This window comes from Hordeum vulgare, chromosome 5H (assembly GCF_904849725.1).
Source record: "Hordeum vulgare subsp. vulgare chromosome 5H, MorexV3_pseudomolecules_assembly, whole genome shotgun sequence".
In the NCBI taxonomy this organism is placed as follows: Eukaryota; Viridiplantae; Streptophyta; class Magnoliopsida; order Poales; family Poaceae; genus Hordeum; species Hordeum vulgare.
In genome coordinates, this window is record NC_058522.1 from 135,384,298 (window position 1) to 135,398,425 (window position 14,128).

Here is a 14,128-nt window from a genome sequence, read left to right on the forward strand (position 1 = left end):
GGACAAGAGTGGTTTATCAGGTACCTCCACTCTTTCTGACACTTTACTGCTGGAATATAAAATTGAGTGACACATTTGTCATCAGTAAATGTATGTGGCAGATTTGCAATGAGTTGCAAATATGTGATTCTAAACTTCTAGTTCACATTCTTTGAGTACGTGGATATAAGGACTGATTGTTAATAACATGTCTAATTTATTTCTCGGCATTCTTTCTGGTACTAATCTCCCCATAATGCCGGAAATGTCCTTATTGCTTATGCAATCAGCATACGGGCTGTGAATAATTTTGATTGACGGATAAATTGTTATTCCTCACATAGATCCCTAATTTTTTGTGAGGGCCCATTGATGCATGCTGGAGTGGTGATATCGGTATGTAACCGAATTATCACCGATACGAAATACTTTGTTGATTTCCACGTAATTATTACAAGGGGAAAGTAGTATGATATGCAGTTGGTATGATTTAGATCATACTTACGGTGTGTAAGGTCGTAGTTGTCCAGCAAGAGGCTGGTAAATTTACAATTCTATAAGTTTGGTCATGTTATTAATTTCACTATCTTTTACAAGATATTTAACTAAACCATTCTCGGTATGTACATAAAGTATTATATATAATATGACATTGCTTGCGAAATGAGTTCAACGAAGTTGTCCATTCGAATGGATTTAATTTATCCCTTGTTTAGGATAATTTGCACTTACTTTGAGAATTTGAGCAATTAATTTAGTTATATCCTTCATGGTTTTGTGTGATAAGAGACACACTTGAAATCATTTTATAATTGTTTCCATGAGTACCATGAAGTATATATATAATACCACATAATGGTTGAATAATCCACATATCTTCTGAATGTGTTCAACGAAGAACGGTTGGCTCATTTAGAATTGCAACGTGAGAGTGCCTTCAATTAACTTCCGCTATGGCACATGTGGCGCACATAAAATCCGATGGTTTGGAAAATTTTGCAACTTGTTAAGTTGTGACCAATAGAATTGTCAATAATTTTCTAATCATCCTCAAACCAGGATGGCTAAGGCTATTAAGCGTAGTATCTAATTTATTAATACTTAGAAAATCATTGTATACGCAACAATATTGAGTATGAATTGAAACATACATTCAAGTTTATCAAATATTCTATCCGAGGGATATGAAATTGGACATTTTACTACATGTAGTAGTACAAGTATAGGCAAATAATATGTTGGGATAATGAGGAGATTACCTGAGGTCTCCCATATTATTGAGTGCAAATGATTTCATCCTCCATTTGTTGCACTAGATTTTGGTTCTCATTTTGATGAAGATCCTAAGTGAAAGGATCGATATGGTTGACTAGAGGGGGGGTGAATAGGCAACGACCACTTTTTAATTAATCTTAGCAAGTTAGGGTTAGCAACATAAAGGTTCTCTAAAATGACAACAAGGAGGTGAACCTATATGATGCTACCAACCATAAGAACTAAGGCAAGCAAGATATAGTCTACAACAAAAGCATACACAATGTAAAGGTTAGAGATAACCGCAAGTCGAACCAATGAAGACGAGGATGTGTTACCGAAGTTCCTTCCCTTTGACAGGAAGTACGTCTCCGTTGGAGCGGTGTGGAGGCACAATGCTCCCTAATAAGCCACTAGGGCCACCGTATTCTCCTCACGCCCTCACACAATGCAAGGTACCGTGATTCCGCTGTAGGTGCCCTTGAAGGCGGCGACCGAACCTTTACAAACAAGGTTGGGGCAAACTCCACACAAAGCTTGGAGGCTCCCAACAAGACCACGGAGCTTCACCACAATGGAATGTGGCTCCGAGGTGACCTCAACCGTCTAGGGTGCTCAAACACCCAAGAGTAACAAGATCCGCAAGGGATTAGTGGGGGGAATCAATTTTCTCTTGGTGGAACTGTAGCTCTAGGCCTTCTCAACCAATCCCTAGGAAATCAACAAGTTTGATTGGCTAGGGAGAGCGATCGGGCACTTTTGAGCTTACGGAGCAACAATGGAGCTTGGGAGGGTCAAAGGTAGGGCTCTTGAGCAAGAAGAACCCTTTATATAGTGAGGGAGAAAAACCAACCGTTTTCCCACTCACAACACGAGCCCAGCGGTACTACCGCTGTCTGCAGCCGTACTACCGCTAGCACTCCAGTGGTACTACCTCTGGCTGCAGCGGTACTACCGCTGATCCCATGGTAGTGCAAAGACACTACCGGGCCTACCACCGCCAAGAAAGTCTTCGCAAAAAGTGCGACGAAGTACAGCCGCAAGGAAGGCGGTACTAAAGTCCTGGAGCGGTACTACCGCTGACCAGGGGCGGTATTACCGCCAGTTCAGTGGTACTACCGCCATCTCTAGCAGTACTACCGCTAGGCCCAGCGGTACTACCGCTAGGCCCAGCGGTACTACCGCTAGGGACAGCGGTACTACCGCTAAGGGACCTTTTTGCAAGATGATATAAACAAGAGATGGGAACAGCTCCAAAGTTGCCGGGAGAAGGGGATGGAGATAAAGTGTGTGCGTGCAAAATTGATTCCACCCAAACCTTTCAACTACGGATCCCCTCTTAATAGTACGGTGTTCCTACGACTCAAAGACCAAGAGAATCGTAGAGGACACCATGCTTCTGTTCCACGGAGGGTGTCGAATAGTCTTGTGTCGTTGACATGTATTATCTGAAAGCTTAATGCACAGGATTAGTCCTTTAAGGTACTGTCATCAATCACCAAAATTACTTAGTGATAACTATGCCCTAACAATCTCCCCCTTTTTGCTGGATTGATGACAATATCGGATTTGCACAGTAGAAAGCATGTGAACATAAAGATAAATAATAGAGATAATTAAAGAGCATATGACTCACAGCATATGATAAAAATAAGTCTCACATCACACAAAGCAAAGATAGCAAATACGATCAAACCAAGTTCAGAGCAAACACGATAAAGATAAGCAAAGCTAAAGCAAAGCGCAAATCCAGCTCCTAGACTCTCTCCCCCTTTGGCACAAGACACCAAAAAGGGGGCAAACCTAACGACACAAGTGGTCACTCCGCATCCTCATCATCCCCAGACGCGTCGGTGACATCCGGATCCTGCTCGTCCTGCTCCTCCTCAATGTCCTCCTCAGAGGCCTCCTCCTCAGCATCAGACCCAGTCCACTGATAACCTTGAGCCCTCATCCAATCAGACTCTAGAGTGATGTCATCCTCTGAGCCGCTTGAGATAGCCACATCAAGGGTCCTTAAGACACGCTTGTGCCTCTGACGGTTCTCCTTCTGGGCCACATGAGACTGATATTGTCCCTTGGCCTGCATACAGAAGAGAGTCTTCATTTGATCCTTCAGTTTCACTGCCCAAGATGGCATAGCAGAAGAGCGGGTCTGTGAAGCAGGTCCTCCTCCAGCAGCAGTCTCTGTGTCCGTGTCCATGTGCTGAGAAGAAGTTGATGGGTTAGCCCATTTGTCCTTGATACGGAGCTTGATAGGATCATGCACAAAATAGTCAGCCTCAATAGGGAAGGGATCTATCAAATAGACATCACGCCACCTCTTCTAAATATAGGCAAACACGTAGGTCCCGTAGATGGGAACCTTATGGTTCACGATGCAGTTCCAGAGCTCATTAAACATCACATGGGCAATATCGAGAGGTGCAGTATCCTTAGTACTTGCCTCCTCACATAACAGAAGCATCTCAGCTAGATGACCATGCACCTCGTCCTTGTTGCTAATACGAGGGAATAGAGAGTTGTGGAAGACCCGATGCATGATATCCAAATGCATGGGGAGCACACCTTTCTTGATGTAATGTTGTTGCAGCTTGTCCTTGGGGGTGGCAATAGACGAAGAAGGAGCATGAGGACGCATCCCAAGAACAGTTTCGTCCCCCTGAAAGTCGACTTTGAGAAACTGCATGAACTCTGTCCAGGAACCAGTCATCTTCTGAGTACCGGTCATCCAAGTCATGGTGCGCACGTCATCAGGTTGGAAATGAACAGTGACATAGAACTGGGCCACAATATCGGGATCAAAGTCCTGTCTGAAGGTGATGATATCTGTAAGACCAAGCTTTTCTATCAAGGAGAGAACCTCGCCAAAGTAGTCTGGATTCTGCCGAAGGTGAGCAAGGTCGATCCACTGCACTGGGACAAAGATCTTCTTGAAGGGCTTGATGATGTCATGATATATCATGCAATGCTCCCGTGACCAAACATAATCATGTTCTTAATCTAAGCCTTGTCTTCAACATAGGGATTGCGGGTGCGGAGTGCCAGAAAATCCCTAGGAGCCATAGTGCGAACGTTGATCCCTTTGTTCTTGGTAGTAGTCTTCTTGAAGGACCTCTTCTTGGGATTCAGACTCGAAGTGGCGGAACCCTCTGGGGCCTCTGGAGTGCAATACTGCTTAGGTTGGGTGTTACATGCGAGATTCGGGCGGCGAGCACCACCTGTGACACACAAGACACACACACCAAAAATAGCGACAAGAGGAGTCAAGGCAATGGTCAAAAGAATCATAAGAAGAAACACACATTGCCAAACACAAAGAAAAGAAAGGAAAATAAGAAAAATATCCTCCTAGCGGTAGTACCGCTACCCCTGGCGGTAGTACCGCTCCCCCTGGCGGTAGTACCGCTGGGGTCCTGGCGGTAGTACCGCTCCCCCTGGCGGTAGTACCGCTGGGGTCCTAGCGGTAGTACCGCCAGGCTGGCGGTAGTACCGCTAGGGAGTTGACTTTCAGATCTGAACATATAGAAATCCACAAAAACTACTAGATTTGATTCAAGAGATCCACGGCTAATAGATAAACTCACTACAAAAAACACCATAGCCCTAACACATGGGGAACTTGAGATCATCTAGATGGAGACATGCCTAGTCAACGAGATTCAAGTTTTAGATCAAATCCATGAGAAGTGTGATAAGAACTACTCGATCTAAAACATGGAGAACTAGGGCATTTCAAAATAATTGCAATGAATCATAAAACCTAAACTCCCCTAAGATATCTCCTTCGTCACATCCAAAAACTAAGCACAAATCATAGCCATGGATCCAAATCACCAAGCTCCTAACCCTAGAACAAGAAAACACCAACCAAGAGAAGAAGGAGAGGAGCTTTACCGGCATCCATGGCACTTGACAGAGGAAGGAGGAGAGGAGCAAACCCTCCAACTCAAAGGAGAGAAGGGGCTCCGCAGAGAGAGATATAAACGGGGGGACTTAGGAGTAGAGAAAGGGAGAGCCACGAGGAAGAAGAAACAGGGCAAGAAAAAACGGGCTCCCCCTCCTTTATATAGTCCAAGGGGTACGGGCCCAGCGGTAGTACCGCTGGGGTCCTAGCGGTAGTACAGTTGTCCTAGCGGTAGTACCGCTCACCCGGGCGGTAGTACCGCTGGGGTCCTAGCGGTAGTACCGCTCCCCCTCGCGGTAGTACCATTGGGGTCCTAGCGGTAGTACCGTTGTCCTAGCAGTAGTACCGCTCCCCCTTGAGACAGCCCTAAAAAGCCCTAGTCAAGTCGTGATAGGCTGGGATCCTGGCGGTAGTACCGCTACCCTGGCGGTAGTACTGCTGGGGTCCTGGCGGTAGTACTGCTGGGGTCCTGGCGGTAGTACCGCTACCCCTGGCGGTAGTACCGCTCAAGAAGGCACAACGAGACATAGGAACTTGTGGAAATGAAGTGGGCAACGACTAGTCAAGAAAAAGATAACACAAGCAAGATATACTGACTAGTCATTTTGTAACCTTTCTTCCATACGAGAGAAAGGTGGGGGCGGTGGCCGAGGCCACCTATGTTTGAGGCAAAGGTATGACACTGCGAAGAATTATCCTTGGGTTCATGACCAACGCTCGTCTTTGAAGCACAAGTGCCATTTAATAATGGCCAAAGTGAAAGACTTGGTTGATTTATGCATAATGGGGGAGGGAAAGTTCATTGAGAGAACAACACTCCCCCTATGTCCATGCCTACACCTAGAGTTGGATGTCATGCAGAGTGAGGTGCAAAGTGCCTAGTTTCAATCCACATTACTTGAATCAATGATATTTAGCTCATGCCTTAACTCCCGGAACCTTGCTTCATCTAGGGGCTTAGTGAAAATATTTGCAAGTTGCTCTTCAGTGTTGATGAAGTGAACCTCAATATCACCTTGCTTGATATGTTCACGAACGAAGTGATGGCGAATATCAATGTGCTTGGTCTTGCTATGTTGCACCGGGTTGAGGGAAATCTTGATAGCACTTCGATTGTCACATAGAAGAGGCATTTTGTCACAAGTGACACCGTAATCCTTTAAAGTTTTCCTCATCCATAGCAACTGTGCACAACAACTTGCGGTTGCCACATACTCAGCTTCGGTGGAAGATAGTGAGACACAATTCTGCTTCTTTGAAAACCAACTTACCAGTGAACGACCAAGGAATTGGCATCCTCCAGAAGTTGACTTCCTCTCCACACAGTCTCCTGCCCAATCTGAGTCAGAGTAGCCCACTAGGTTGAAGTTTGCTCCTTTGAGATACCATAGACCAAAGTTTGGGGTATGAGCCAAATATCGAAAGATTCGCTTAACAGCCATGAAATGACTCTCTTTTGGTGCAGATTGAAACCATGCACAAATCCCTACACTCAACATAATATTCGGTCTAGATGCACAAAGGTAAAGAAGGGATCCAATCATGGAGCGATATACCTTTTGATCCACTGCTTTACCATTGGGATCACTGTCAAGCTTGCATCTTGTTGGCATGGGAAACTTGACCGGCTTGACATCCTCTAGCTCGAACCTCTTGAGCATGTCTTGAGTGTACTTGGCTTGTTTGATGAAGGTCCCTTCTAAGCCTTGTTTAATCTCGAATCCGAGGAAGAACTTCAACTCACCCATCATAGACATCTCAAATTTCTCGATCATTAGTGCAGCAAATTATTCATTGAAAGATTCTTTAGGGGAACCAAAAATGATATCATCAACATATAGTTGGCATATGAAAAAATCCCCTTTGACCGTCTTAGTAAAAAGAGTGGGATCTATCTTCCCAATTTTAAACCCACGATCTTGTAACAACTCAGTAAGGTACTCATACCACGCACGTGGGGCTTGTTTAAGGCCATAGAGTGCCTTATTAAGTTTGTACACATGATTGGGGAGCTTGGGATGTTCGAACCCTGGGGGTTGTTTGACATAGACCAACTCATTTAAAGGACCATTAAGAAAAGCACTTTTCACATCCATTTGTTTTAATCTAAAATTATGATGAGAAGCAAATGCAAGCAACATGCGAATAGATTCTAGATGAGCAACACGGGCAAAGGTTTCACCGTAGTCGATACCCTCAACTTGGGAGTAGCCTTGAGCCACCAATCTTGCCTTGTTTCGAATCACAATCCCATTGGCATCTTGCTTGTTTTTGAAGATCCATTTGGTCCTGATGACATTATGTTCCTCCTTTGGTCTTGGCACTAAGTTCCAGACTTGATTACGCTCAAAGTTGTTGAGTTCTTCATGCATGGCCATAAGGCAATCCTCATCATCGAGTGCTTCCTGTACCTGTTGAGGTTCACAATACAAAACAAACGCGTGATGCTCACAATAATTCCAAATTTGTTGACGAGTGGATACTCCCCTTTTCAAACTACCAAGTACATTCTTCATAAGATGTGACTTGACTCTCAGCTTGTTCGCAATCTTGGTTGCGCAACACTCCAAGAGTTCTGCATTGGATAACTGGGGAGCATCAACTTGATTACTTTGCTTTCCCTTGCGTTTTGAACCTTCCTTGGCACCAGTAGCCCTCTTAGGCACTGCAGAAGGGAATTGAGAGACAGCATCCTGATCAACTTGATTTTTGACTTGAGCAGCTTCACTCGTTTGTCCTTGTTCTTGTGGTTGCTCTTGATCTTGATCTTGTGCTTCTATTTGGTCTGGATCTTGTAGTTGCACTTGATCTTGATCTTGAGCAGGTTCGAAACCTTGGGTAAGCGCTTGTACATCACGGGACACATCACCATCTTTGAGCAATTGATCTTGTCCTTGAGCTAGTTCAACTGGTTGAGGGTCTTCTCTTTGTTCATCGGAAGCGTGTGGGACTTGTGAGGATGATGGCTCCACTTACTTGAGGGCACTAGAGGAGCTTGAGATTGGGTTTGTTTTCGGTGAGAATCTCATATGGGGTCTTGTTCAAGCCTTTGCGGATATAGAGCCGATTAGACGCATGACATGTTGTGTTGATGGCTTCGGCCCAAAAGTTATATGGAGATTTGAATTCTGCCATCATTGTTCTTGCAGCATCCATCAGTGTCCGGTTCTTCCTTTCCGCTACACCATTTTGTTGAGGGGTATATGGTGCTGAATATTGATGTTTTATTCCCTCATCACCTACAAACTCATCCAAGGTGTAGTTCTTGAACTCGGTGTCGTTGTCACTTCTAATCATCAAAATCTTTGCTTCAAGTTGACGTTGAGCTTCATTAGCAAAGTTGATGACAGTTTGTTGAGTCTCACTCTTCCTCTTGAAGAAATATACCCAGGTGTATCTTGAGTAGTCATCAACAATCACCAAGCAGTACTTTCTGCCCCCAGGACTATAAAATGATGGAGGACCGAAGAGATCCATATGAAGGAGCTCCAATGGCCTCTTAGTGTAAATGAGAGTCGTTGGACGATGAGCAGTTTCATGAATCTTTCCTTCAATGCAGGCACTGCAAGCATGATCTCTGGCAAAACTCACATTCGTTAGTCAACGAATATGGTCCCCTTTGAGGAGACTTTGCAAAGATCTCATATTTACATGAGCTAGTCGGCGATGCCAAAGCCAGCCCACATCAACTTTAGCCATTAGACAAGTCGCAGTCTTAGTGGGTCGCTTTGAAAATTTCACCACATAGAGACCATTTTCGACATATCCAACATAGGCTACTTTAAGAGTCTTGCTCCACAAAAGGACCATAGTATCCAGATTAAAGATTGTGGAAAAGCCCATAATTGCAAGTTGACGAACCAAAAGTAAATTGTAAGCAAGGGACTCAACAAGCATGACCTTCTCAATAGATAACTCTTGAGAGATGACCACCTTACCAAATCCCAATACCTTTGACGATGATGCATCGGCGAATTGGACATGGATGGGCATAGATGGGGAAGGATGCACATCCACCACTAAGTCCTTGCTTCCGGTCATATGATTTGTTGCTCCACTATCGAGCAACCATGACACCCCACCGGAAGCAAACTCTTACAATAGATCAAGGCTTGGTTTTAGGTACCCATTTTTGAATGGGTCCTTTAATGTTAGAGACAAGGGTCTTAGGAACCCAAATAGACCGTTCAATGGACTCATAGTAAGACCCAACAAATCTGGCATAAACATGCCCATCACCAGCACAACATAAAACATAGGAAGGATTAAGTTTGCCAGGTGTGTCGGTAGGGATGGTTTTGCCCTTCCTGGCGCTACCATTCTCCACCTTGTTCATGTTCATCTCCTGAGTCCCTTCGCCCTCTCTGACAAAGATGTCCATGAGGGCAGGGGATCGTTTGTTCCTGTTCTTCCTTTTTCTTTTTGACTTGGATGTAAGTCCAAGTCCCTCCTTTCCTACCACACCCTTTTGGTTGCTCAAGAGGTCGTTCAGGTTCTTCTCGCCTTGGATACATGAGACAAGGCCCTTCTCAACTTTATCCTTCAACTTGGCATTCTCCTCCACAAGATGTACATGCTCACAACAAGGGTTAGTTGTACAAGCATTATCAACTAAAACGAAAGGAGGGCAAGTAGAGATTTCCTTGGTAAGCTTTGCTTGGAGTTGATCATGAGACTCTTTCAGGGAGCAATGAGCACCTTTCAAGACCTTGTGAGCCTTGTCAAGTGTGTCAAACTCCACTTTGAGTCTGTCATGGCCAACCCCAAGAGCATCCTTTTCAGACTTAAGCATACGAGTAAGAACAGTAGCATGATCTAGTTCCTTTTGCAATTTAGCGCAGTCATCATTGTATGACTCCTCAAGAGCCAAACGAAGAGTGTGCTCCTTTTCTATTGCAATAGATAGTTCAGTATTCTATCGGCATAGTCACGACTATGTCCTTGCAGCTCGGAGATGGTCTCTTCATGAGACTCGATGAGGTCATTAGCCTCACCCAGTTGTTCCAAGAGAGCAACAAAGTGCTTCTTGGATTCTCCTTTGATCGTGCACAGAAATTTGTCAAGATCATGCTCATTAAGTTCCCCAACATCACTATCATCAACACAATTCAACAATGAAGGAGCAGTAGTGATGTTGGTCTTAATGTTGGGTGTTACCTGATCGATACCTTTGGCCATGAGGCACTTGGCGATGTGGTTATCGTTGGGGGCGTTGAAGAGAGACACATTCTTGGGAGAAGGGGTGGGAATGGAGAGAGTCGCAGTTGTCACCATATCGTCATCGTCATCATCATCGGAGGGGTATTCTTCAAGTGCCACCATACCCTTTGGGTGGGGTTTCTTAACAAAGTTGTTCTTGTTTGGGAATGACTTGGTTTTGTCTTTGCGAATGAGCTTGCCCCCGTTGTCTTTCCTCTTATCATAGGGACATTCTGCCACGAAGTGACTCACATTACCGCAGTTATAGCATGTCCTCACTCGTTGCTTGGATTTGAACCCACTTGAGTTGTTCTTGGTGAAGTTGGGTCTTGAGTTCCTCTTGTTGCCCCAGAATTGCCTTGACGCAAGAGCCATGTGCTCGTGATAAGCATACTTAGTGTCTTCAGGGCAGCTCTCCTCTTCCTCATCCTCTTCCTCTTCTTCAGAAGCAACCTTTGCCTTTAAAGCGAGGTTGGGTGAAGCTATCTTTGACCGAACTCGAGCAAGTGCATTGTCAGCGGGCTCGTTCATGATTGACATTGCAATGAATTCATCCAACACCTCACTGGAAGACAAGGAGTGAAAATCTGGTCATTGGCGAATGATTAATGACATGGCTTTGTTGAAAGGCATGATGGCCTTGAGAAACTTGCGCTTGATCCATGTGTCATCCACATCCTTGCTCCCATGATCCTTGAGAGCAACAGCAATAGCAGTCACCCTTCGATATAGATCACGAGGGTCCTCATCTTCCTTCATCACAAACTCATCGGCCTTATCAAGTACCACTTCATAGTTGGATCGTTGAATGCTTGAGATTCCCTTGTACAATACCATAATGTGCTCCCAACAATCCTTAGCCAGAGTGAAGGGGCGCAAGTGAGGAAGATCTTCAGGAGGCACTACAGACTGTAGAATAAACAATGCGGCGTGATTATATTGATTGTCCGCTTCTTCTCTTGGAGTGAGGTTGCTTGGGTCATGAGGATAGTAGCCTTTCTCGAAGATTCTCCATAAATTTGTTGAGCTTTTATTCAAATAAGACTTAATAGAAAACACTCAGTTAGCAAAATCACCCTTTACAAGCTTAGGAGGAGGACCAACAGGGTTAAGACGCGGTGTGGGAACAGGTCCTCCAAACACCATGGGAGGTGGAACTCAGGCATAGGTTCCAGTCCCATCCTTTTCGAGAGGGGAAGAGGGTCACATACCTTTAGCCACTTCCTTAGAGGAATTGGTATCTGAATCTGTGTTGGCGGGTTTGACCACCAACGCCGGTTCGGGTGAACCTTTAATTCCCTCAGTTAACTCTTTAAGCATGGTCTTGACTTCGTTCGTCAAGGACGTCTTGAGGGCGGCCATAGCCGTATTCAAGTCGTCCCTTGTGACCGAAGTCAAGGCCATGGCCTCGGGTTGCCCACGGGAACTCCCTCATCACCTTCTATACTCTTCGGGTGGTGAAACCCTTAATAAAGAGACGTGGCTATGATACCAATTGAAAGGATCGATATGGTTGACTAGAGGAGGGTGAATAGGCAACGACCACTTTTTAATTAATCTTAGCAAGTTAGGGTTAGCAACATAAAGGTTCTCTAAAATGACAACAAGGAGGTGAACCTATATGATGCTACCAACCATAAGAACTAAGGAAAGCAAGAGATAGTCAACAACAAAAGCATACACAATGTAAAGGTTAGAGATAACCGCAAGTGGAACCAATCAAGACAAGGATCTGTTAGCAAAGTTCCTTCCCTTTGACAGGAAGTACGTCTCCGTTGGAGCGGTGTGGAGTCACAATGCTCCCCAATAAGCCACTAGGGCCACCGTATTCTCCTCATGCCCTCACACAATACAAGGTACTGTGATTCCACTATAGGTGCCCTTGAAGGCGGCGACCGAACCTTTACAAACAAGGTTGGGGCAAACCCCACACAAAGCTTGGAGGCTCCCAACAAGACCACGGAGCTTCACCACAATGGAATGTGGCTCCGAGGTGACCTCAACCGTCTAGGGTGCTCAAACACCCAAGAGTAACAAGATCCACAAGGGATTAGTGGGGGGGAATCAATTTTCTCTTGGTGGAAGTGTAGATCTAGGCCTTCTCAACCAATCCCTAGGAAATCAACAAGTTTGATTGGCTAGGGAGAGAGATCGGGCACTTTTGAGCTTAGGGAGCAACAATGGAGCTTGGGAGGGTCAAAGGTAGGGTTCTTGAGCAAGAAGAACCCTTTATATAGTGGGGGGGAATCCAACCGTTTCCCCACTCACAACACGAGCCCAGCAGTACTACCGCTATCTGCAGCGGTACTACCGCTGCCACTCCAGCGGTACTACTCCTGGCTGCAGCGGTACTACCGTTGATCCCATGGTAGTGCAAAGACACTACCGGGCCTACCATCGCTAAGAAAGTCTTCGCAAAAAGTCTGACGAAGTACAGCTGCAAGGAAGGCGGTACTAAAGTCCTGGAGCGGTACTACCACTGACCAGGGGCGGTACTACCGCCAGCTCTAGCGGCACTACCGCTGGGGCTAGCGGTACTACCGCCTTCTCTAGCGGTACTACCGCTAGGCCGAGAGGTACTACTGCTAGAGACAGCGGTACTACCGCTAGGGGACCTTTTTGCAAGATGAGATAAACAAGAGATGCGAACAGCTCCAAAGTTGCCGGGAAATGGGGATGGAGATAAAGTGTGTGCGTGCAAAATTGATTCCACCCTAACCTTTCCACTACGGATCCCCTCTTAATAGTACGGCGTTCCTACGACTCAAAGACCAAGAGAATCGTAGAGGACACCGTGCTTCTGTTCCACAGAGGGTGCCGGATCGTCTTGTGCCGTTGACATGTATTATCTGAAAGCTTAATGCACACGATTAGTCCTTTAAGGTACTGTCATCAATCACCAAAATTATTTAGGCATAAATATGCCCTAACACTAAGAACAATCATCTACCAGAATATTTTTTATTGTTATTTTTAAGTTCTCAAAATTTACCCCATTTAATTTATTGACCCTTTTAATAAATTTGTGGTGTGGTTTGACCATATGTTTGAGGGTTTGGTAATCATATGTACGATATTTGTGTAACCACACATTTGAAAAACTTGAGAGTTGTCTATGTTATCGTTTGAAAATGATATATTCCCTATTAATAGGTAATTATGTCTTTGGTTGTCTTTTAGACGCCACTTTACTTTGAAGTTCTCATGGCTATATTTCGGCGCCACTGACTTGGTATTCAGTACCAACAAGATTTTCAAATGATGGTATAGCACCTGTGGGATGAGTGTGATGATTTTAAGAAATTCCATGTTCCTTCATCATGGAAAATGGTAGTACCATCATAAGAGGATGTATAGTGTATTAAGCGATTTTCAACCAGATCTGCATATGAAGATTTTTGATCATGAGATCTCAACTTGAAGTTGATTAAGGTGACAGAATTATGAGCCGCGATAAGACTTGAGGTCTTGAAAACTAAATGGTGGTCATCTGTGATGTGTCCATGGGAGTATATTACTCTTAACGGGGATATTCCAGGATAAATAAATATTCATCAATTATGTACTTAGTTTGAGAACCAAGTGAAGTTGGTGACATATAAAATGCATATGTGCATCAATAGAATAGCCATGTGTTACATGAAATGATCATGCATTATTTAATTTACTTCTTGGAGTAAAATAAATATATGGATGAAATGGTCTTGTTGAGCACAATACGCCAAGGTGATGCTTGGTGAACATGGGATGTAAACCTTCAATATAATGCATGCGATGGAATCATTGCTC